The sequence below is a fragment of the Chlorocebus sabaeus genome, chromosome 24 (assembly GCF_047675955.1).
Source record: "Chlorocebus sabaeus isolate Y175 chromosome 24, mChlSab1.0.hap1, whole genome shotgun sequence".
NCBI classification, from domain to species: Eukaryota; Metazoa; Chordata; class Mammalia; order Primates; family Cercopithecidae; genus Chlorocebus; species Chlorocebus sabaeus.
Window position 1 is genome coordinate 6,042,137 of NC_132927.1, and position 27,072 is coordinate 6,069,208.

The 27,072-nt window shown below is 38.9% G+C and overlaps 1 protein-coding gene and 1 non-coding gene across 4 annotated transcripts in view; one reads left to right on the forward strand and one right to left on the reverse strand.

Moving 5' to 3' along the window:
- Window positions 1-27,072, reverse strand: part of PRKD1 (protein kinase D1) — a 355,629-nt gene that overhangs the window by 222,133 nt on the left and 106,424 nt on the right. The window lies entirely within an intron of this gene.
- On the forward strand, window positions 11,794-11,896 carry LOC140710153 (U6 spliceosomal RNA). The gene has a single exon (XR_012091115.1). It is a non-coding gene; the product is annotated as a U6 spliceosomal RNA (small nuclear RNA).

Genomic DNA, 27,072 nt, shown 5'->3' on the forward strand with positions numbered 1-27,072 from the left:
ACCTTCTTTTCAAGGGCCTGTTTCGCTTGCCTCCATAACTGTTGTGGGTATTGACGACCAGGCTTCTAAACCTCTTAAAACTCCCCAACTCTGGCGCCAACTTGGACAACATTCTTTTATGCACTCCTTTTTAATTATCCCCACCTGCCCAGCTCCCTTATTAGGTCAAGACATTTTAAATAAATTATCTGCTTTCCTGACTATTGCTGGGCTACAGCCACACCTCATTGCCACCTTTCCCCCAGTTCAAAGCCTCCTTCACATCCTCCTCTTGTATCTCCCCACCTTAAACCACAAGTATAGGACACCTCTACTCCCTCCTTAGTGACCAATCATGCACCCCTTACCATCCTATTAAAACCTAATCACCCTTACCCCACTCAACGCCAATATCCCATCCCACAGCATGCTTTAAAAGGATTAAAGACCGTTACCACTTGCCTGCTACAGCATGGGCTTCTAAACCCATAAACTCTCCTTACAGTTCCCCCATTTTACCTGTCCAAAAACTGGACAAGTCTTACAAGTTGGTTCAGGATCTGCACCTTAACAACCAAATTGTCTTGCCTATCCACCCCATGGTGCTAAAATCATATACTCTCCTATCCTCAATACCTCCCTCCACAACCCATTATTCTGTTCTGGATCTCAAACATGCTTTCTTTACTATTCCTTTGCACCCTTCATCCCAGCCTCTCTTTGCTTTCACTTGGACTGACCCTGACACCCATCAGGCTCAGCAAATTACCTGGGCTGTACTGCTGCAAGGCTTCACAGACAGCCTCCATTACCTCAGTCAAGCCCAAATTTCTTCCTCATCTGTTTACCTATTTTGGCATAATTCTCATAAAAACACACGAGCTGTCCCTGCTGACTGTGTCCGACTAATCTCCCAAACCCCAATGCCTTCTGCAAAACAACAACTCCTTTCCTTCCTAGGCATGGTTAGTGCAGTCAGAATTCTTACACAAGAGCTGGGACTACGCCCTGTAGCCTTTTTATCCAAACAACTTGACCTTACTGTTTTAGCCTAGCCCTCATATCTGTGTGTGGTGGCTGCTGTTGCCTTAATATTTTTAGAGGCCCTCCAAATCACAAACTATGCTCAACTCACTCTCTACAGTTCTCATAACTTCTAAAATCTATTTTCTCCCTCCCACCTGATACATATATTTTCTGCTCCCCAGCTCCTTCAGCTATACTCACTCTGTTGAGTCTCCCACAGTTACCATTGTTCCTGGCCTGGACTTCAATCCGGCCTCCCACATTATTCCTGATACCACACCTGACCCCCATGACTCTATCTCTGTGATCCACCTGACATTCACTCCATTTCCCCATATTTCCTTCTTTCCTGTTCCTCACCCTTAACACCCTTGGTTTATTGATGGCAGTTCCACCCAGGTCTAATCGCCACTCACCAAAAAAGGAAGGGTATGCTATACTATCTTCCGCATCTATCATTGAGGCTACCGCTCTGCCCCCTTCTACTACCTCTCAGCAAGCCGAACTCATTGCCCTAACTCAGGCCCTCATTATCGCAAAAGGACTACACATCAATATTTATACTGACTGTAAATACACCTTCCATATCCTGCACCAGCATGCTGTTATATAGGCTGAAAGAGGTTTCCTCACTACACAAGGGTCCTCCATCATTAATGTCTCTTTAATAAAAACACTTCTCAAAGCCGCTTTACTTCCAAAGGAAGCTGGAGTCATTCACTGCAAAGGCCATCAAAAGGCATCAGATATCATTGCTCAGGACAACACTTATTCTGATAAAGTAGCTAAAAAAGCAGCCATCAAAAGGCATCAGATACCACCACTCAGGACAATGCTTATGCTGAAAAGGTAGCTAAAAAAGCAGCTAGCATTCCAACTTCTATCCCTCACGGCAGTTTTTCTCCTTCTCATCTACCCATTCCCAACTACTCCCCCACTAAAACTTCCCCCTATCAATCTCTTCCCACACAAGGCAAATGGTTCTTAGACCAAGGAAAATATCTCCTTCCAGCCTCACAGGCCCATTCTATTGTCATCATTTCATAACCTCTTCCACGTAGGTTACAAACTGCTAGCCTGCCTCTTAGAACCTCTCATTTCCTTTCCATCGTGGGAATCTATCCTTAATGAAATCACTTCTCAGTGTTCCATCTGTTATTCTACTACTCCTCAGGGACTGTTCAGGGCCCCCACCCTTCCCTACACATCAAGTTCGGGGATTTGCCCCTGCCCAGGACTGACAAACTGACTTTACTCACAAGCCTCAAGTCAGGAAACTAAAACACCTCTTGGTCTGGGTAGACACTTTCACTGGATGAAAAGAGGCCTTTCCCACAGGGTCTGAAAAGGCCATAGAGGTCATTTATTCCCTTTTGTAAGCATAATTCCTCAGTTTGGCCTTCCCACCTCTGTATAGTCTGATAACGGATCAGCCTTTATTAGTCAAATCACCCAAGCAGTTTCTCAGGCTCTTGGTATTCAGTGAACTAATGGTCTTTTTAAAACATACCTCACCAAACTCAGCCACCAACTTAAAAAGAACTGGACAATACTTTTAAGACTTTGCATTCTCAGAATTCAGACCTGTCCTCAGAATGCTACAGGGTACAGACCATTTGAGCTCCTGTACGGATGCTCCTTTTTATTAGGCCCCAGTCTCATTCCAGACACCAGACCAACTTGGACTGCACCCCAGAAAACTTGTCATCCCTACTATCTTCTATCTAGTCATACTCCTATTCACCGTTCTACTATCTTCTATCTAGTCATACTCCTATTCACCGTTCTCAACTACTCATAAATGCCCTGCTCTTGTTTACACTGCCGGTTTACACTGTTTTTCCAAGTCATCACAGCTGATATCTCCTGGTGCTATCCCCAAACTGCCACTCTTAACTCTTAAAGTAAATAAATAATCTTTGCTGGCAGGGCTATGCTGAACCTCCTTAGGCACTCTCTAATTGGATGCCCTGGGTCCTCCCAATTCTTAGTCCTTTAATACCTGTTTTTCTCCTTCTCTTATTCCGTTTAGTTTTTCAATTTATAGAAAACCGTATCCACGCCATCACCAATAATTTTATACAACAAATGTTTCTTCTAACAACCCCACAATATCACCCCTTACCACAAAAATCTTCCTTCAGCTTAATCTCTCCCACTATAGGTTCCCATGCTGCCCCTAATCCTGCTTGAAGCAGCCCTGAGAAACATCGCCCATTATCTATCCATACCACCCCCAAAAATTTTCACCGCCGCAACACTTTACTACTATTCATTTTATTTTTCTTATTAATATAAGAAGACAGGAATGTCAGGCTTCAGAGCTCAAGCTAGGCCATCATATCCCCTGTGACCTGCAGATATACATCCAGATGGCCTGAAGCAACTGAAGAATCACAAAAGTGAAAATGGCCTGTTCCTGGCTTAACTGATGACATTACATTGTGAAATTCCTTCTCCTGGCTCATCCTGGCTCAAAAGCTCCCCCACGGAGCACCTTGTGACACCCCACCCCTGCCTGCCAGGGAACAACCCTCTTTGACTGTAATTTCCCTTTATCTGTAATTTTCCTTTACCTACCCAAATCTTATAAAACAGTCCCACCCCTATCTCCCTTCTCTGACTCTCTTTTCAGACTCAGCCCGCCTGCACCCAGGTGATTAAAAAGCCTTATTGCTCACACAAAGCCTGTTTGGTGATCTCTTCACAGGGATGGGGGAGAAACTGGGGAGGCTGAGGCAGCAGAATTGCTTGAACTTGGAAGGCGAAGGTTGCAGTGAGCCGAGATCATGCCATTGCACTCCAGCCTGGGCAACAAGAGCGAAACTAAATATATATATATATATGCAAAAGGCAAGAGAACAATCTAACAACACTGCTATACAAGATTCACAAGAGTAAACTGTTCAAAAAGCAATGTTCCCCAGCTAGTAAATCTAGCACTTTTTTTAGTCCTTTCTTGAGAGCTGACACAGATACCAAGAATCATAACAGTTGCCTGACTTTTCTTATGTCAAGTGTCTAACCCATGAACATGTCCAATGCCTCTTCTTTCCAGAACGTGGTCTCAACAAAGCAATATTTAGAAAACAACAGGAGCATTAGACTATCAAAAAGTAATTCACCAGTAGTACAAGAAGCCCAAATATGCCTCCTTGTGCTACTTTATCCATACACAATCCGAAAAATAAATAAATAAATAAAATGCATCCTAATGTTTAAAACAGAGTTACCACAGTAACAAAGTGAACAGTTAAAAAGCAATGAACTTAATCAATGCAAGTCATTGTTAGAAAGATTATCCCTTGAGATAAACCTCTCAGTGCTAAGATTATTGCTATTTATCTGAAGTATTTTCTGAAAAGCTAAGAATAACTGACTGAGGGCTTCAGATCAATGAGGTGTTTTTTGGTTTTTTTCTTCTCCTTTCAGTGAGCTAAAACTCCCAGTAGACCTAAGCTGTACTTTTAATCATGACATTAATCGATAACAATTACACCCAAGAGAATGCCAACATAGGTTTCCCAGGAAATCTCATAGGGTTTAAAGTGCTAAATTGTAGAAATAGTCAATATTATGTGTTATTAAAATAGAATTCAGGTTGGTTTCTTCCTATTTCCCTACAGCAGAATTATGGTACTCTAGACCTAGACCTAGAAATGTTGGTATAGTGCTTCTCAAATTTTAATAGGCTTAAGAATAACATGGATATCTTGTTAGACTATAGATTATCATCCAGTTGGTCTGCAGTGTGGCCTCTGATCTGCATTTCTACAACCTCCTAAGTATTGACCATGCTGCTATTAATAGTGAGCAGGGAACACCTGCAGTAGCAAGATGTACTCACATTGGCTGAGGGATACTAAGAGGGATTTGACCATAACAGAGAGATGTTACTTCTAGATATTTCAACCTAAGTTGTCCTCCTTGCAAAATAACAGAAAAATGGCAACACTTAACTTACTTCAAAGAGCAGCATTTTCTAAATGCATTACAAAAAAAGAAAATCAATTATCTGGGATATCAGTGGGTGTTGCCAGAAAAATAGAATGCTAATAGAAAGCTGAATGAATGGTCATACAACTGAGCTAAATGAAATTAAGTCATAACAATGGCTAATAGTTATTGAGCACTTACTATGTGCCAAGAATTGTTCTAAATCCATAATGTAGAATAACTCCTTTAATCCTCACAGCATCTCTATGAGGTGGGAACTAGAGCACTGCATTTTTCAGATGTGGAAAGGTAGGCAAGAAGAGGTTTAAAAATTTGTCCAAGTTCACAGTGCTAGTGAGCTGATGGGTGGTAGAGCCAAGAGCCAGGATTCAACCCTTGGCAGGCTGCCTCCAGAGCATGGGCTCTGCTCTCTAGAACATAAGCACTTTTCATTATTAACAGAAAGTGTGATTCACCACAAAGTGATGTAAGTACTTGTAAGTTGCCAATGAAGGGAAATATGCAATGAGGAGGAGAAAAGAAAACTTAAGTTATGGCAAGATAGAGCATGAGAACAAGCCAGAGAAGGGAAAAACAAGAAAGTGGAAGTAATTGTTAGTGAAATAATAGGTGTAGAAGAGTGTACTGTAGTAGCGGAGACATCGCCCACCCAGACATAGATGCGCTAAACAGATCAATCTGCTTGGCAAATAAATGTCCAGGAGAGGAAAGCAAGGCAAGACCCGGATCTCATCAACCACTGGAGGACACAGTTTATTTCCACCAAATATACTGAAAAGCTCTCAATCACACGAGCCATGATTATTCTTAGGTTAAATATGCAATTTACAGATTATCTGGGCCCATTGCTGGGTCTCTTTCTTCTTCCTACAGGATGGATTGGATATTTTGCTTCTAACTAGCAACTTTGTGAAAGTGAGTAAGGACAATTCAGTTTATTTTGATCTCATTCTGAGATTGGGCAATAAGCTTGGGAGAAGGAGGTTATGCTGTGAAACTGATTAAAATACAACCTTATTAATCCTAGATTTCAATGAACCCTCTGCCTGGCATTCAGGTTGCTGGAGGAAAAAAATACACCAAGTAGATCCAATCTGAAATATGTAGTCTGAATCAGAAAACAGCCAGTGCATTACGCCAGAAAACAGCCAGTGCATTACGCAGATTACATTACAGGTCAGGCAGAGTGATAAATAAACAAAGTAGCTGTTTGGTTAGATGAGCATTGGAAAATGGTTCAGACACTTCAAGCAAGTATTAAAACAAAAAGCTAACCTTGAAAACTCCTGAAGTATGCAGATTCCTGAAACATTCTACTGAAAACTTAAATGAAAGAAAAAGTTTAACTGGAGACAAAGCACTGCCTGTAAGCATCCTGAAGGCATCAGATTTGCAAATGTATTTACAGGCACCAAAACAGACATACTTTTGCAACTGAAACAAGAGAGGTCCTTTGGTCTCAAAGATTGAAATGTTACAAAAACGTGCCAGGAATACATTGAATATGTTACGGATTCGGTTCAGATCACAACAATAAAACCAATAAAAACAATAAAACCATATTGTCGCAATATGGCAAATCACACAAATTTTCAGGTTTCCCAATGCATATAAAAGCTATGCTTACCCTATACTGTAGTCAATTAAGTCTGCAATAGCATTATGTCTAAAAAAAAGTCCACATGCCTTAATGAAAAAAATACTTTATTGCTAAAAAATGCTGACAATCGTCTCCAGTGATCTCTTGACAGGGGATGATTTCAGGGTGAAACTGTTCCACCTCAGATCATCAGGCTGTTATGAGAATCTAATGCCACCGATCTAACAGAAGGCCAGAAAGCAGAGCTCAGACGGTAATGCTCACTGGCCCACCAGTCAACTCCTATGGTGTCTATGGATTGAAGTTTGGGGATTCTTGATCTGAGTCTTCAGGGAGTCCTAATCTCTTTGCCAGTGGAGAATCTAGTCTCGATACTGATGGCTGCTGATTGATCAGAGTGGTGATAGCTGAAGGCTGAGGTGGCTGTCAATCTCCTCTTTTTTTTTTTTCAATTGAGACAGGGTTGCACTCCATGGCTCAGGCTGGAGTGCAGTGGCAATTTCTTGGCTCACTGCAACCTCTGCCTCCCAGGCTCAAGTGATCCTCCCACCTCAGCCTCCCAAGTAGCTGGGACTACCGGTGTGTGCCACCAAGCCTGGCTAATTTTTGTATTTTTTTGTAGAGATGGGGTTTCACCATCTCATTGTCCATGCTGGTCTCACACTTCTTGAGCTCAAGTGATCCACCCACCTCAGCCTCCCAAAGTGCTGAGATTACAGACATAAGCCACCACACCAAGACAATTTCTTTTATTTTCTTTCTTTTTTATTTTTATTTTTTTGAGACAGAGTCTTGCTCTATCTCCCAGGCTGGAATGCTGAGGCATGATCTCGGCTCACTGCAACCTCCACCTCCTGAGTTCAAGCACTTCTCGTGCCTTAGCCTCCCGAGTCGCTAGGATTACAGGTGTGTGCCACCAAGACTGGCTAATTTTTGTACTTCTAGTATAGACGGGATTTCACCATGTTGGTCAGGCTGGTCTCAAACTCCTGGCCTCAAGTGATTCGCCCGCCTTGGCCTCCCAAAGTGCTAGAGTTACAGGAGTGAGCCACCGTGCCCGGCCCCAGCCAATTTCTTAACATAAGACAACAATGATGTTTGCTGCATCAATTAACTCTTCATGAAAGATTTCTCTGTAGCATGTGATGCTGTTTGATGGCATTTTACCCACAGTAGAATGTGTTTCAAAATTGGAGTCAATCCTTTCAAATCCTGCCACTGCTTTATTAAGTTTATGTAAAACCCTAAATCCTTTGTTGTCATTTAAATAACGTTAACGGAATCTTCACCAGCAGTAGATTCTATCAAAAGAAATGACTTTATTTTTCATCCGTAAAAAGCTGTTAGTCATCCATTCAAGTTTAATCATTAGATTGCAGCAATTCAGTCCTACTTTCAGGCTCTACATTTTTTTTTTTTTTTTTGAGACGGGAGTTTTGCTCTTGTCACCCATGCTGGAGTACAATAGTGTTGTCTCAGCTCACTACCACCTCTGCCTCCTGGGTTCAAGCAATTCTCCTGCCTCAGCTTCCCAAGTAGCTGGGATTACAGGCGCCTGCCACCACACTCAGCTAGTTTTTGTATTTTTTGTAGAGATGGAGTTTCACCATGTTGGCCAAGATGATCTCGAACTCCTGACCTCAAGCAATCTGCCCATCTTGGCCTCCCCAAGTGCTAGAATTACAAGCGTGAACCACCTTCAGGTTCTACTTCTAATTCTAGTTCTCTTGATAGTTTAACCACATCTGCAGTTACTTCCTCTACTGAAGTCCTGAACCCATCAAAGTCATCCATAAGTGTTGGAATCAACTTCTTCCAAACTCCTCTTAATGTTATGGTTTTAACCACCTCTGATGAATCATGAAGATTCTTAACGGCATTTAGAATGGTGATTCCTATCCAAAATGTTTTCAATTTACTTTGCCCACATCTATCAGAGAAATCACTATATCAATGGCAGCTGTAGCCTTATGAAATATATTTCTTAAATAATAACACTTGAAAGTTGAAATTATTCCCTGATCCATGGGCTGCAGAACGGAGTTCTATTAGCAGCTATGAAAACATTTAACTCTGGTCCATTTCCACCAGAGTTCTTGGGTGACCAGGCGCATTGTCAATGAAAAACAACATTTTGAAAGGAATCTTTTTTTTCTGAATGGTAAGTCTTAACAGTGGCTTAAAATATTCAGAAACCACGCTGCAAACAAATGTGCTGTTACACAGGTTTTATTCCATTTATGGAGCACAGACAATAGATTTATCATAAATCTTAAAGGCCCTAGGATTTTCAGAATGGCCAATGAGCACTGGCCTCAACTTAAAGTCACCAGCTGCTTTTGCCCCTAACAAGGGAGTCAGCCTCTGCTTTGAGGCTTTGAAGCCAGGCATTGACTTCTCCTCTCTAGCTATGAAAGTCCTAGATGCTTCTTCCAATAGAAGGATGTTTTGTCTTCATTGAAAAATTGTTATTTAGTGAAGCCACCTTCATCAATGATCTTAGCTAGATCTTCTGGATAACTTGCTGCTGCTTCTACATCAGCACTTGCTGCTACAACTTGCCCTTTTATGGCTTCTTTCTTTAAACCTTATGAAACAAACTCTGTTAGCTTTCAGCTTTTCTTCTGTAGGTTCCTCACCTCTCTCAGCATTCACAGAATTGAAGAGCATTAAGACCTTGCTCTGGATTAGGTTTTGACTTAAGGGAATGTTGGGGCCGCTTTGATCTTCTATCCAGACCACTAAAACTTTCTCACTATCAGCAATAAGGCTGTTTTGTTTTCTTATCATTTGTGTGTTCACTGGAGTAGCACTTTTAATTTCCTTCAATAACTTTTCCTTGGCACTCACAGTTTGGCTAAGTGTTTGGCACAAGTGTTTGGCACCTTACTAAGCTTAATCATTTATAGCTTTTGATTTACAATGAAAGACATGTGATTCTTCTATTCTTTTTTTTTTTTTTTTTTTTTTTTAGACAGAGTCTCTGAAAGTGCAGTGGTGCGATCTCGGCTCACTACATGCTCTGCCCCCCGGGTTCATGCCATTCTCCTGCCTCAGCCTCCCAAGGAGCTGGGACTACAAGGCGTCCGCCACCGCGTCTGGCTAATTTTTTGTATTTTTAGTAGAGACGGGGTTTCACCGTGTTAGCCAGGATGGTTTTGATCTCCTCACCTCGTGATCCACTCTCCTCCACCTCCCAAAAGTGCTGGGATTACAGGTGTGAGACACCACACGTTGCTGTGATTCTTCCTTTCACTTGACACTTAGAAGCCAGTGTAGAGTTATTAATTGGCTTAATTTGAATATTGTTGTTTATCAGGGAATAGAGAGGCCTAAAGAGAGGGAGTGAGATGAGGGAACGGCCAGTGGATGAACCAGTTAGAACACACACACTTAAGTTTGCTGTCTTACATGGGCACAATTTTTGGTACATCAAAACAATTACAGCAGTAATTACAAAAATCACTCATCACAGATCACCGTAAAAATATAATAAAAGTTTGAAATATTGTGATAATTACCAAAACATGACACAGAGACTTGAAGTGAACATGTGCTGTTGGAAAAATGGCACCAATAGACATGCTTGATGCAACGTTGCCACAAACCTTGAATTGGAAAAAAAAAAAAAAAAACACAATCTGCAAAGGACAATCAAGTGAACAGCAATATAAAGATGTGTGCCTGTATGTATTCTTCGCCGTCACCTCAGCACCTCTAATGTCAGGTTCTAAGGTAATGCAATCTAATTTTCTTATGCTAATAGTTCAATCTACATTTACAAACTTTTCAAATATTTTATCTAAATGTTTTCTATCAGCATGCTCCTTTTTATAAGAATCCTTCATTGTTCCAAGACACAAATCATATCCCTTTGAATTCCAGATGAAAACATTTTAGGCCTATTTAGGATTTATTTCAATAGATATGTATACACATGTAAAGCAGTTTCAATGTTATATAAAAATACACTTCATTGGTCTTATTGTGGTGACATTAACTTGGCACTCAAGAAAATGCTTCCAGGTGGCAGGCACCTGCTCTGGCTTTAAAATGCCAACCTCAAAACCTATAGTCAGGCACCAAAATGGGGAAGTGCAACAAACTACGTATTTCAGCACCTAGCAGTTTTGGCAGCTCATTTGGAACTGGTTATTGCCAGCTGGGCATTTTGCCATTTCCTTGAGGCAAAATTAAAGTGGAAGATGCAAGGGTTTTATTGTAATTTTCCACCACATATTTATATCATTATGGGTTTTGTGCTGCTCTAGTCCCCACACAGTCTCACTGAATATCTTCTTATTATGTCACTGAGATTTGAAGCAAATACAGGATGATGCAGTGAAAACAAGTGGGCACTGTGTATAGTAAATGATTGCTGAAGATAACACTATGCTTATCAGAATGGGCTACATCATTTGCAGGGCCCCTTGTTCACAAAGCAGAGGAAAAGTGCCATTAAAGGTACTAAAATATCAAGTGTTTTCCTTTCTTCCGCAGCTTCCCCTCAACCTGCCATGGTGTTATTTGCTACTTGATGTTGACATCCTTCAGGCACAGGGATATCTGCACAATAAATGCAGACCTTCCAGGGTTCTACCCCACATGCACACCCACCGCTCACACAAACTGCCCACTGGCTAGCAGCTGAGTTCTCTCTCCTTCCAGCTGCCAGAGCAATGCTCTGTGCACCACCTAGGAGAGGTGAGCTGGGCATCTCCCTTTCCACACACAACTCTACTATGCAAGCCCACAAGCAGAAGAATGACCCCCAGGAGCACTACAGTCCCTACACGAGGATGCATTAGGTATCTAGTTCAGAAGTCAGAGGTTTGCCCCACTGAGGCACCACGGTGGCACTCCTAGAAGTTATGGTCACATCAATGCTCTGTTCTAAGACCTGTGGGGCTCTTGCTTCAGACCCTGACCCTCTCTGCCAGGGGCTGAGGACAGCAGCAATTGTTGCGCAGGATCAGGGAAGGAGGAAAGATTGGGCTTGTGATCCTCAGTGGTGGGGAAGCCAGAACTGGACAACAGCACAAATGGTCACCTGAACTAAGGCTTCAAGTCTTGGGCATGCTCCATTATCCCACCAGACTTCACTTATAAAACATAAATAGAAATATAAAATCAAGGATTTCAAGACAGGAAATTCAGAGCATTACACCCCAAACAATTGTTCTCATCACTGAGTAATGAAGCCAGTTCTGATGCATAAGAACCCAAGGCCTGTGCCCACTTCTTTAGCACATGTACTAAAATTGGATAATAGAGAGATTAGCATCGTACCTACACAAGGATGGCATACAAATTTGTTATGTGTTTCATATTTTTATTTTATATAACTAAATACACACACACACAGACACACACACACAACAGAACACATAAAACTTGGAAAATCTGGATTGAGTGCCTATATCAATATCTTAGCTATGAATCTAAACTAGGGTTTTGCAAAATGTCATTGAGAAAAAACATGCAGAGTTACAAAGGATATCTTTGTATTATGACTTACAACTCCATATTTTAATTACCACTGCTAAAAAAAGACCCAAGGCCTATTAAAAGGACACATACAACATACAGGAAATCAATAGCAAAACTACCTATACCTAGATATAACCAGAACACTAAATTGCATATAATTTGATTTTAATTATGTAAAAGAGCAATACTTAAAATAACTTGCTTGAATACAAAATCTGCAAACACTATGTTCACCATGTTATTCCTCCTGTCAGAAGGAAAGTGTTCAGCTATTGTATTAGTTCATTTTCACACTGCTATAAAGAAATACCCAGATTTGGGTAATTTACAAAGGAAAGAGCTTCTGCATGTCTAGGGAGGCCTCAGGAAACTTACAATCATGGCGGAAGGCGAAGGGGAAGCAGGCACCTTCTTCACAAGGAGGCAGGAGGAGAAGTGAGAGTGCAGGAAAAAGTTCTATGTATAAAACCATCAGGTCTTGTGAGAATTCACTCACTATCAGGAGAACAGCATGGGGGAAACTGGCCCCATGATCCAATCACTTCCCTCCCTCCATGCATGGGAATTACAATTCGAGATGAGATTTGGGTGGGGACACAGAGCCAAACCATATCAGTTATATTTTTTGTTAAAACTTACCTCATCTAGCCAGGCATGGTGGTTCACACCTGTAATCCCAGCACTTTGGGAGGCCGAGGCGGGTGGATCACCTGAGGTCAGGAGTTCTGGACTAGCCTGGCCTACATGGTGAAATCCTAGTCTCCACTAAAAATACAAACAATTAGCCAGGCATGATGCCACATGCCTGTCGTCCCAGCTACTCAGGAGGCTGAGGCAGGAGAATTGCTTGAACCCGGGAGGCGGAGGTTGCAGTGAGCTGAGATCATGCCATTGCACCCCATCCTGGGCAACAGGAGTGAAACTCTGTCTCAAACAAACAAACAAAAAAATCTTCTCTCATCTATTTAAGATAAAATGAAAATATGCATTCTAGAAACCACAAAAATACTCTGGAAACTTAAGTGTCTATGCAAAAGCATATCTTTATTTATAAAAAGAGGAGACAATTGTATGTGGAAAAGCCCAAAATCAACTTTAAAATGTTAAATTCTTGAATATAGAAAACTGATCTACATACATTTTCAACTGGAAGTACATATTTGATGCTGGTACAGTTGCTTAAATTTTATATACAAAAGACAAAACATCTTGCCCATCAGATGGTGAAACATCACAAATATAATAGGGAAAATCTGAATTCTTCAGGCTGACTTCCCAGAGGACCTGAGTCAGACAAGAATTCTATGCTGCTCTTTAGGATTGTGTATTGCAAGTAGATGACCAAATGAGATTATTCTCATTACAGTTCTAGGGAGAGGGAGAGGGTGAGGCCAAATCTGTAGGGCCACAGAGACAGACACTACCCAAAGAGCACCTATTTCTACTTAAACTGTTAGATGAGGTAATGGAAAAAACTTGCTTAATACCACAGGGCCTAGCACATTCGAAACATTCAACAGGTATTAGCAATTAACATCAACAATGTCAGCATGCTTGCACTCTGACCTGTTAAGGGAACACTGACTCTCAATGTAAATTACACATCCAATTACTATAGCTACCATTTCTTGCTCTGTCAGATGATGTTCATAGCCAAGATCAACCCACCTTTTGGTTCCAGCCAAGACTTTGCAGAGACCTGAACTGTATAAACAAAAAAAAAATTAGGGATCAAATTAGTTTTGCCAGGGCTAACTCTGTACCTCTGGGTAAACACTGGGCTGTTCATTAGCAAAATGGAATTTGAATTTCAAATATGAATGAATATTCATTTACTTTGGGTAATTACATACTAAGGTATTCAAAATATATTTGTTGAATGAAAGACTGAATTAATGAATGGATATGTGCAGACTTCTCTCCAACCCAACTTTTTATTTTCTCTTTACCAGCTAAACTCCCTTGCAGCTTCATTTTAAAGTTAAAATATCAAAGTAGTAGAGAAGGAACCACAAATAAAACAGGTATTTTGCTCAGGACCTCACTTGACTATATTGTCTGTCCCACTACATAATTAATCATTGCCAACCCCAGTCAAATGTGGGTATGGCAACAACACTGTGTCAGGGTTTGCCAGGTGTGGCAAATTACTGCATCTTCCTCTTTCCAAGTTTCAGCCTGGAGTCTAACAAAAAGCACTTAAGAACCTCCCAAGGCAGGGATCCTGACTACACCAGTGTACTAAGGAACTGGGCTTTTTCCCTGCCCGGTCGGGGGAACTCAAAGTTCTGAATAGCTAACCTCTTATGCCTGCATGTGCTCCAACTGCAGTCTGCATACCTGACTTTGATGCACTTTTTCAAAGGTATATGCAAAACCCTCTCCACTCAGCTTAGGCTCAGATCCCAGGCTGGCTGCTTGCCCTGTCTCGATGATTCCCTGCTGCCTCCATTGCTGGCACCGACACAAATGCAGCTTTGTATCTACTCACTACAAAAACCTTGAATCTGTTCTCTTCTCTCATTGATTCCTTAGCACTCGAAGCTAAGCTAATTATATTTTATGCAATTTAATTAACTATATGCAAAAATTTTAATGACTAAGCAAAATATAGGAAAGAGCCAACTTGAGCTATATCACCACATAAACAGTGTAAAGGATGGTTTAATATTTAAATAAGTGCCAGTCTAAAGGAAGATGACAGAATGCACATATTAACATAGATGAACAAACCCAAAGTGTTTTGTGTTTATTCTCATTTTCTAAATTGTGTCATTAAAATCAACTGTGGTTAATTCAGATCTATTTGAGAGGTTTCTCACTGACTTTAAAATGGAAAGCCTTCTTTAAAAAGTGCATCAAATGACCTTTTAATCATCAAGGAAAAAAAAAATTCCACAGTTGACTGCACACTACAACAGTAAAGAATTAACCTTGTTATGGCAAGACTACCATTAGAAACATCTAAATTATTTAAGATAAATTAAACATAAGATAATTCGTTATTTCTTTCTATTCCTCTGGTAAATCACAGTTAACACGAATCCTGTAGAGAGTCTCATGATTTATATCCTTCCAGCATATTCTCACCTTTCCATTCCAGACAATCAAAATGTCCCTAGAGGGAAATTGTTGAGAGCAACATGGAAAACATGACAGTGAGGCGGAAAATCCAGCTTTAAAATACATGCCTTTGGCACAAACTCATGAAAAAACAAAACAAAACGTGGGAGAAATTTATTGATAGTAGTCTAACCATTATGAGATCCTGGAACAATTTACAGAACTATGCAATGGAACATTCACTGAGGATTCAGCTTAACACATCTTGTAACATCCACCCTTTCCAGATAGTGGAACATGTCTCCTTGTCTCAAGGTTCTTCCTAAGTGTGTATTAAGAATGTATACACTTTAAAAGTCTAAGTAGATGCATAGTCCACGAAACACTTCCAGCTGTGCTTCTCAAATAGCACAATTCCAGCCCCATGTTTATTTTCCAGTAAACTACAGAAATCATAATGGCATTTATGTCTACCAGTTTAAATGTAGTATCTCTTCTTTACATATTAATAATACTCATTTCTTCATTAGCTTAAGACATTCTTGCTACCTTCAATATAGGTATAAGCAAAGGGAGCATTTTGATAAACAGCTTAGTCATGTCAGGCCGGGCGCGGTGGCTCACGCCTGTAATCCCAACACTTCAGGAGACCGAGGCGGGCGGATCACGAAGTCAGGAGATGGAGACCATCCTGGCCAACATGGTGAAACCCTGACTCTACTAAAAATACAAAAATTAGCTGGGCATGGTGGCACATGCCTGTAATCCCAGCTGCTCGGGAGGCTAAGGCAGGAGAATCACATGAACCAGGGAGTCGGAGGTTGCAGTGAGCCGAGATCTCGCCACTGCAATCCAGTCTGGACAACACAGCGAGACAGAGAGACTCCATCTCAATAAATAAATAAATAAATAAATAAATAAATAACAGCTTAGTCATGTCAATAGCTCATTAAAACTCTTCTTAGAAGCCTTTTATCAGCAGTTCTGGGAAATCAGTCCAGAAAGAAAACCAGGCTTCCTGAGCTACCAACAATGAACAATAAAGCAAATAACTATGTGCCACACATTCAGGAATGACAACAGACACATGGTGGTAGTGAGATGATTTCACTGTTTTTAAAAATGTTTTATTGTTATTTAAATCTATTGTTATTATAGTTAAGAGAAAAATTGTTACCATAAATGCAACATTTAAATAAACTGGAGAGTTATTTGCTTTTTAAGTTCTCATGATATGAAGTCCAATATGTGAACTTCATTTAATTTTCTATTATCCTTAAGTGCTAGGTGACCTTTTTCTCTTAAAATATAGCCTCAGCCATATCATGACAAATCACCAGAAGTTTACATTTACTCTGACTTTGTACCTCTTTGGTTTTAGGGTGTCTTTAGCTTCACTGAGAGTTTTATATTTCAATAGATCGTAAAAGCTGTCATCCAGGATATTGTGTCCTCGATGTTGTAAATAAACTATTTTATGTGACCCTATGATTACTAAAAAATGGTTCCCACATATTGAAATGCCCTCAAATTCCTGGAATTCTAAGAGACCATATTTTCTCTGTTGCTTCCTTCAGCAGAAAATAAATGTAAACTACCTATATTTTTAGTATTTGGGGACCTACTAGGCCCCCAAAATGATTCATTTTAAATACATTTAGATAAAGATGACATATTAAGGCCTGAAGGATTACAACTAATTTTTTCAAATATATATTTATATACTTTACTTTTTATGTTGGCTTGAGCATTTTTGGAAGGTTGAGGACATGCTTCCTTGGGTCATCTTTGAAAGTATGTTTCTTTCAAGTTTACATACCTGGTATCTGTGAAATTTTGAACGAACATAAATGTTCTTCACAAGAACTACAGTGGGCTTCTGCCAAATCAAAATGAGGGCAGGCTGTGAGTGATCAGAGGCCTACTGGCACATAAACATATGTAACCTTTTAATAATGCCTTCTCCCAACTAAGCCAAGCACAAGGATGTGTGGCAAACTGACACATTTTGACTTTTGCAAAGATTTCAGAAAACATCCAGATTTCTTCACTGAAAGGTCCCCTATCACTCTGAAGATGACCCTCTGAAAAGCTGTGAACATTGGCTTTCACTAACTCACACCACAAGGGAAGAAGGAAGAGTATAATAAGATTAAGAGGAAGGAGACTTATTTTTATTTAACAAATACATACCATTTGCTATATTATAGACACTGTTTTAAGTATCTGTAAGTATTGGTTCAACAATCCTCATGACCTCTAACTTTATGGTGACCTCTAACTTTATGGTTAGGTATCATTATGTAACCTCTATTTTACAAATGACAATACAGAGGACAGAGAGATGAGGTAACCTGCCGGAGATCACTGGGCTTGTTAACTTCTAGGCCAGGATTTGAACCCAAGCAGCGAGACTCCAGAGTCATGCTCACAAGTGCCTTATCCTGCCTCTGCCAGCCACTGCTTCCCTAATTCTTCTTATAAATTCCACCCAAAAATCCAATAAAGAAAGAAAAGAAAACATTGTGATTACAAAGGAAAATAAAATTGTATAGCTTTGCCATTTTTTCTTCTCAGTTAAAGGCAACTATTTTTTCATTGAAAAAAGATTTGTCTTCTAAACACAAATGACAAAAACAGCAGGGAAGGAAATGCTATTTTCAAGTTTCTAGGAGGTTATCATAAACAATGAAGACAGAAAAACAAATTAAAGTTGTAAAAAAAATGGCATTTGACAGTATTTCTTCTACCTTGCTGCCTATAACAATTTGACTGCACTGTGTTCAGTGGCTGTACAGAGCACCCTATGGTGTGAAAATGAAAGATGACCACGCTTGGAAAGAAAAGAGAAGCATATTGTAAGCAAGTGTAAATGCACAGTAAGGTCTGAATGTTGTGGAAATAAGCCCAGGCTGCTTCTCAATTCATGAGTTTAGCTGAGATGGCAGAACAGATGACAAACAACAACAAACAGAAACACCATACCACACAATTCTCTCCAATATTGGGGATAAATATCCACAGCAGTTTATTTAATTTGATGCTAATTTTCTTTCTTGTTTAACCAGTCTAAATATTTGCTATCTATTAAATATTCATGTATTGTGTTTTAATACCTTCAGGTTTTCATTCTGTAAGGAATTAATTTTTAAGTACCTGTAGTCAAAATAGTGCACTTCCCTCAAAATAACAACAAAAGCCTTTATTCAAAGACTTAATATCAATTAATTGATCAAAATAAGGGTCTGAAAGAGAATTTGATCTTCTTGGCATTTAACATTTCAAAACTGAAAAGAATACTTCATTTGAAAAAAAAATAAAAAAGAAAAGTTAACCTATGCTCCAGTACAACTATTTCGTTTGGTTTTAATATCAATGGAAACTCAGTAATAATTATTTTATTTCTCCTTGCAGTATCAGAAAGAGCCTGGTTATTTACAAAATATTGGCATATTCAATCTGTTCCTCTTAGATGTAAACTTTTTAAAAAATGATGTTTTATTTCTAGGTGAAGTTTCATAATTAGTATCAATTTACTCTAAGAAAATTAAGCAATAACTTTAATGTACTACTTATTCATATTAGATATACTAATAACCCATTAATACTTCAAATCTAGCTACCAGTTAGTTTAAGAAAAATTAGCAAAATCTACTGACCTATTAAATCCCAACATAAGAAATTTCCTATTAAAAAGGGGGTGGGGGTACACTGTATTCTTCAAAAAGTCAATGTCAGAAAATACAAAGAAAGGCTATGTAAATGTCTGCATTAAAGGAAAGTAAGGAGACGACAACAAAATGCACTGCCTGACCCAAGGCTGTATCCTGTACTGGAAGGAAAAATATACTCTAAAGGAAGTTATTGGCTCAATTGATAAAACTGAAATATAAATGGTAGGTTAAAGTATTTTATTAATGACAAATTTATTGATATTGATCATTGCACTGTAGTTTTATAAAACAATACCTGATCCTTAGGAAACACATATTGATGTGGATAGGTACAAAGGGCCATGGTGTATAATATCCTCAGACAGTTCAGGAATAAAAAAACGTCTGAGACAGAAAGAGAGAGAGCACACAAATGATAAAGCAAATAGGGGCCAGGGGCGGTGGCTCACGCCTGTAATCCCAGCACTTTGGGAGGCCGAGGTAGGTGGATCACGAGGTCAGGAGCTCAAGACCATCCTGGCTGATGCGGTGAAACCTGTCTCTACTAAAAATACAAAAAATTAGCCAGACGTGGTGGCGGGCACCTGTAGTCCCACCTACTTAGAAGGCTGAGGCAGGAGAATGGTGTGAACCCAGGAGGCAGAGCTTGCAATGAGCTGAGATCGCACCACTGCAGTCCAGTCTGGGTGACAGAGCAAGACTCCGTCTCAAAAAATAAAATAAAATAAAATAAAGCAAATGGGGTAAAATGTTTAGCTGAATCTGGGTAAAAGCTAGAGGAATGTTCTTTGTGTTATTTTTATTGTTGGCAAATTTTCTGTAAATTTGAAATTATTTCCAGATTAGAAGTAAAAACAACAACAATGAAACACTATCGACCTGAACAAATAGGTCATGAATTCAACTCCACAAAGAACACAAAAGCAGAGTCCCTGATGTTTGCCCTCAAGGTATTGATATTTCTTTGTAGACGGTCACAGACATTCAAGTCACAAAAGATGCTGGTCCACAGAGACTGCCAGTTATTTCTAATATGAAGGTCTCTCCAGAAAGATTCATCCACTATAAACTCAGCCTCCACAATGAGAAGGTGAGGCATATCCACCCTAAACACAATGGTTACGGAATCATAAGGACACCCCACATTACCCCTGGAAATAAGGTTCATTCATACCACCAATATAGAGGCAATACTTTCTGGCTACTACCTGAGTGGTCTGACTCAGCAAATATTTATTTAATGCCTACTATGTGCAGGCACCAGGCTATGTGCTAGGAAAAGATTAATAAACTTTGGCACTAGCTTTAAAGGAACTCACAGGCTAAGCAGAAAAAAGCACATATATTCTGTAATTAAAATAGAATCTATGAAATGCCGTTGTAACAAAGGTGTGTGCCAAGTGTTCTGAGAAGGCTTCAGTGAATAGATGAGACCAAACTTTTTTAGTTATTTAATAAATATTTACTCCGCGTCAGAGAAAGGAACCTTAAGGAGGAGTACGTGCTCCCCTAGTTGACAGGAAAAGAAGTGAGAAGGGAATTCCAGGGAAAATCAACTAATAACACAAGAGAATGGCAGGAAGTCAACCAAGTAAAGGTGTTTTCATTGAATAATAAGCAGATCAGTATGGCTGGGAACACAGCATCTCCAGGGAATATGGATAATGGGGAAGATAAACCAATTAGGGCCAGATGTTGAATGGCCTTGTATAACACGCTAAGGAGCCACAAGATCATCCTGTGGAGAGAATGGTAGAATATTTTCAACATTAAAAAGGTAAAGAAAGGGGAGGGAGAAAAGGAACAGCAGCTCACATAGTCTTCAAATGTGATCAGAGCTTGAATTGAGACAACATCAACAAGGAAAGAGGCACATATGAAGTGGAATGAGTTGTGCTCAGCAACCCACTGATTGTGTAGGATGAGATGTAATGGGGGAAGGGGGTTAAGATGATGCAGCTTTCTAGCTTAAACTCTGGGAGTCATTAACAGTGATGGAGGGAAATGGGAAAAGATGAAATCAGTTTTGAACATGTTGAGTTTGAAATTCAAGTGTAGTATGCTTAGAGATGTTCAATAGAGACTTTATAATTACAGGAGATACACTGAACTTCAGAATAGAAGTTAGGGTAAATATAATGAATTTTTACATGTTCAGAATAGATTTTAGGGTAACACTGAGGATGATTAAATACACGATTGTGTTCTTGTATTCTCTAAGGTTGATTGCATAGATTGAGGAGACAGTTGAGATAGACATCTTATGATTGTCAGAAAGATATCAATCCAAAGGAAGGAAGGAGAATGAGCAGCAGCCAGAATTCTGTGGTAACTCAGAGTACACAGCTCTTGGTATGTGGGTTAGGTACTCAGTGACCACGGTTCCACTAACACTCAATTCACTAAGGTCTATTGGTGAAGTGCCGGATGCTTTGCTAGATCCTGGCTGCTATCATATTAGCCTGTTTTCTGTTCTATCTGAATGACATACTGACTTTTAAGTTTGAATAGAGACAGAGTTCAAGTTAAGTTCTCATTCTATTCACTCTCTCCTTACACACTGAATTGCAAAATTAAACAAAGGACTTTATTTTAAAAGGAAGCAAAATCAGGGACACACTGGAACTTTTATAGACATTCAGGGCTTATAAAGCAACACAAAGGAAAAAAGGTTCACAAACTAATTCTTGAACACATTCACCCCTCTTTTAAAAATTACTGATGGGCAAAATATCATAATAAACCATTGTTAAAATAATACAAATGTTCTGATTGCAACATGGCAATTCTAGGCAATTCTGGGTTAAACAATAGCATCCTCCACATGAATGCCTGCAGATGCACAGCTGAGACCATGTGTGCCTGCACACACACCCACACACACAACCTCCTCAAGCAGACAGACTTCACAGTCAGAGCAACCTTTTAAACACTTTGCCTTTATCACCCACAGAGACCACCAGTCTAGTGCAATCATCTACCCTCTCATAGAGACCGTGATACCTGTAATCAGTAGCTCAGCATAGCAACCAGGTTTTACAACTAACTCCATGAACCAATTTGTTTCATATTTAATTTTTCTTTTTAAATTTTATGATTAATGCACTACCCAGATCTTCAATGTTTTTGGCTTCCCAGGTCACTATGGAAAGCAATCTGTTTTTCTCGTACAATCATTTGAATAAATAATGCCCAGTCATCTGACTGCAAGTATTCATTACACATGAGCTATAGAAAATAATCACTCACAGATCAAGTTTAGTAGCTTCAAAACAAATGATGCAGAATGATTTCTATAGAATTCTTGAAGTGGTTTCTTCAGAAATGATCCGAACTTCATCTTGTAGGCATTTCACAATTTTCATTTTTCATTTAGTGAGTATTTATCTTGGGTCAATATTCACTTTATGCCTTTCTAATTCCGCAAATAAAGGCTCAGATCCAAAATGGCTTTGCCGTTTGTCTAGCATGTTAACAGAGCAATAATTATTTTAGTGCTTCAATCTGAACAGTCAAAAAGATGACCTTATTTTGAACCTCCTGTAAGAGAGACAGTACTGTTTATAAATAAAATCTCATGCTGAGAAATCCTTAGCTTCCTAAGGAAGAAAGCAATCACTGTGTTTGCAGGCAGCTAATGTTCTGCCCTTTACTTTAGGTATATAGTATCTAGATTTTCATCAACATTTTTAAAAATGCAGATCTAAGTACAGAATCCTGGGTTTTGTTCATGCATATCTGGAAACTATTCTGTTTAGGGAATATCCCACAAGCAGATAGGATGCAAAAGGGACATTCTTTACTGATTCTTTTTACAAAGAAAATACTCCCACAGTTCTAGTTCAGTCCCACGACATTCTTAAAGGGACATCTAACTAAAGAAGAGCTAGATATTTCTGTGAAGAATCAAAATGTTTTTTAAAAAAATTCTCCAAAGAAATTTTAAAGTAAAGCCTAAAGTAAATTAACAAAAGATGGATTCAAAATTGGAAACAATGCAGCCAGGTTTAAAAGTCACATTTTGAATTAAACAGGCCCCAACTCCAACATTTATAGGCTAGGTGACCTTAGATAAGTTGTTTGATTTTGCTTGGACTCCACCTGGAAATAATTGAATATACTATGTGTGAATCAACTAAGCCCAGCACTGAGTACCCATAGGCACTCACTTTCTCCTTGGCTTCCCATTTGATACTGTAAATAACAACATCATTAGAGAATTCCATAATTTTCACATTATGTGAATGTGTGGTTTGGTTTATATTTCAGTGATTATTTGCCAGTCTGTACACAAAGAATATCACAAAATATTCCCTTTTGGTATATGTTAAATTCCCATCACAAGTGAATTCACAAGCTGTTATTTTTAATATTAGTTATTCGTAGAGCTTATGTGTTCCAAGAATAATGCAAAAGAAAAACCCATTCAAATGCAGATGTTAAAATATGTATTTAATTAATAAATATAAACAAGCTCATAATTTTAAAATATCCTGGGTCCTGACCCCATTGAATTGATAGCTCTAAATGATAGAATCATCAAATGAATACTGTATTGCCACTTCTTTTGTGCTACAAATACAAATACAAAACACTCTTTAATGGAGCACTGTCCTCATTATATAACCGACCACTGACATAAAAGGGAAGAAGGTCAAGTCCACTTTTGAAAAGCTCTTAAGTAACACGTCAGAGGACAGAAACGTTAGGATGAGACCATTATAAGTTGCTGATAGAAGAGGAAAGATAAAGTTTTTAATCGTTGATTCTCAATTGTAAAATTCCAAAATATCACATTCACATTACTAAACATTTTTCATTTGAATGATGAATAGCCACCTGCTGAAGTCGAAGAAATAGGAGCTCACTCCTAATTGAAAACAGCAAGATTGTGTGTATTTTCCATTGTGTATTTTGGCTCTCCAAATGTTCAATTTGAGAACTCTGGGGCTAAGCCTTAGAAACACCCCCTGTTCTCCATAAGCTGACACATTCTTCGGACACAGACTGCATGCATTCAGTATAATTAGAATATGCACAGTTGGAACGCAGTGCTTGAGGCCCTTGCATTTTTAAGTCAGTTTGTGTGAATTTTAAGTGAGTTATTAGCCATGGCGAGGGTGCAGCAATTCTGTACTTGTAAGTTTCTTAAAAGGAAATAATAGGACCCACATGTTCTAATGTTCCTTTATCGTTTCAGAGAAACAGCCTCTGTCACACTTGCTACCTTCTGCCAAAGTCTACAAGGATCCAACTTAGTGGTAGCCAACTAAGCGAAATAATGCTTGTGCAAGTTTCTAAAACAAGTATTCACAATTTTCCATTTATGGAAATTAGAGGTAAGAACTATACTTTATCATTTTGAACCACCACATGATTTAAAAAGTAAACTTAACTTTTAACTTTCTCATCCTCCTTGAAAACCCCAACCACCGCTTTTTAAGTCACAGGAGACGGAGCAGCATAGTGCCCTCTTTCCTTACCTGATAAATGAGATCTCTCAACTGGAAGTCAATTTAGAATCAACATCATTTTCTTCTATTCGGGGCCCAGCACCAATATTCAGGCAAAAACTGTTAGGCTCCCCAATTATAAACTGTGTATCAAATGATCTTTCAAAAATGGTACTTGAAAAACAAACAATTTGGCTGACATCAACAGAATATATTCATATGCAGGAAATTCACTCAGTATACTGATGAAACTATTCTATCAGATATCCTGTTAAATACATTCTTTACTGCTTAACAGTCTAGGTCAGTGATTTGGAGATAGTTATGAAATCGGCCACATGAAATCTGTAGGTATATCCCTGAGGATGTGTCTTGCTTACATATTTTTTTTAATTAGAGAGCCTTATGATTGCAGACATTCCAGCATTTGTCAGTAATGGTGACACCATATTCTTTCACTCAACTGGACACTAACTCAGTAGATATCTACTTGTCAGTAGACTGAAAAGTCAGATAATTATCACCTCAATAGAAGATCCTTTCAGATTAATGCTGTATTCCATGGAAGGACTGGAATATCCATGCTTCAAATTTTTATTGAGTCTAAAATTTTCCAAAGAAATTTAAGACTTTTGGTTCAAAATCTAGTGAACCGCCAGTTTTCCTTAATGTGGAATTCAAAGATATGTGGTCTTTCCTGAGTTTCAGAAGACAGATTTTCTCAGGTTACATGTGCCAGGAAATGTGGTATGTACGAAATACGAATACTGACACAGTCAAAAGTGCAAAATAATGTATAAAAGGCTGTTTATTTACAACATGATAGAGGTATGCTCAGAAAGGGGTATTATGTGGCAGCTATAAGGTCTGCAAAGTAATTTTGAGCTGACACTTGACAGACTATAAGACATAGTCATTGGTCAGCTAAAGGGTCATATATTTAAATGTGTGGGTGTGTATATGTATGCATTTGTGTGTGTGTGTTTGGAAGAAGTCACTACCATGAAGCAGGAGAAATTCACTCTAGTAAAACTGGCACACATTTCAGTGGGGTCGAAGATGTAAAGTAGATACTTGCCAGTTCATCAAAGATGATTTACAAGTTTATACCAAGGTATGAACTTAATCCACAAAGGGATCGTTATTTTAAATAATGTAAAAAGGATAGTGACATGGTTTCAACTGCACTTTAGTCCTCTTAGATAGAATTGAATTTTAAGACCTGGACTGTTTATCAACTGTAACTTTCCAAATAGGTTTGCCAATATTTTGTCAACATAGTGCTGTCTGAAAGATATTTTTTTCCTATCCAGTTGTGTTAAGCTAAATTATGAGAAAAAAATTATATTGTTCATTTCCTCCTCCTCCACAATACAGGCAGGCAAGCCCTTGCTTTCCATTGTTTTGAGGGTTTTATTTTCCCCCACTAAAACAAAAATGAACATCTATACTTGACTTTTGTTCTCTAAAACCAAGGCTTCTTGAGAGCACTATGCTAGGTCTTCAGAGACAACGGACTCACAGAGGAAAAGAAGTCATTATACAAAAAGGATACAAAAAGGATACCAGCACATGCATGTTTATAGTAGCACAATTCACAGCTCCAAAAATGTGGAACCAACCTAAATGCCCATCAATCAACGAGTGGATAAAGAAACTGTGTGTGGGGGGTGTGTGTGTGTGTGTGTGTATGTATATATATACACATATATGATGGAATAGACATATATATACCTCTATACACTTACATATATACATATATGTATATGTATATATGTATACATACATATACATACATATATGTATGTATATATGATGGAATACTACTCAGCCATAAAAAGAAATGAATTAGTGGCATTTGCAAGAACTGGATGGGATTGGAGACTATTATTCTAAGTGAAGTAACTCAGGAATGGAAAACTGAACATTGTTATGTTCTCACTCATAAGTGGGAGCTAAGCTATGAGGATGCAAAGGCAGAAGAATGATACAATGGACTTTCAGGACTCAGGGGAAAGGGTGGAAAGGGAATGAGGGATAAAAGATTACAAATTGGGTTCAGCATATACTGCTCAGGTGATGGGTGCACCAAAATCTCACAGTTCACCACTAAATAACTTACTCATGTAACCAAATATCACCTGTTCCCCCTAAATCTAGCAAATAATTTTTTTTAAAAAAAAACACTGACATAACAGTCATCAAATATTCTTAAGACCCAGTATCCCATAAATAGAAATCTCATGAAATCCTAACAATGCAGTGAGGTAAATATTACTATCTACTCTTTTGCAACGGCAACAGCATGTGGGAGTTATGGTTAGATGGCACAAAGACAAAGAATTGGATGCATACTCTGGACTCTGAGTCCAGAGACCATGACCCTCCACTGGTGTTCTTTCATGGGACCATGCTTCCTTACAGTCAGCCTTCTCTTCCCGTTCATCTTGCCCTGAGTACCATGCTACTCAAAGTGTGAGTCAAGGAATAACAACAGTGGTATAATTGGAAAATATGTTATACAGACAGAATCGAAGGCTCTTCCCCAGGCTTACTGAATCAAAATTCTTATTTTAAAAAGGCTCCATGGTGATTCATTTGCACATTAAAATTTGAGAAACACTACCTTAGAATACAGCCTAACCATAACAAAAGTGTTTACACTATTATAAGTTCTCTGGTTTCCCATTCCAGAGTGGAATTATTAAAATATTGACAAGTAAAGCAATAGGATTATTTAGAGGCAAAAAGAGTAGAATTAAATATTTCACAGTCCAAATAGCAGTGCTATCATTTGTTCAACACTCATCTAATTACCCAGAGAGCTCTT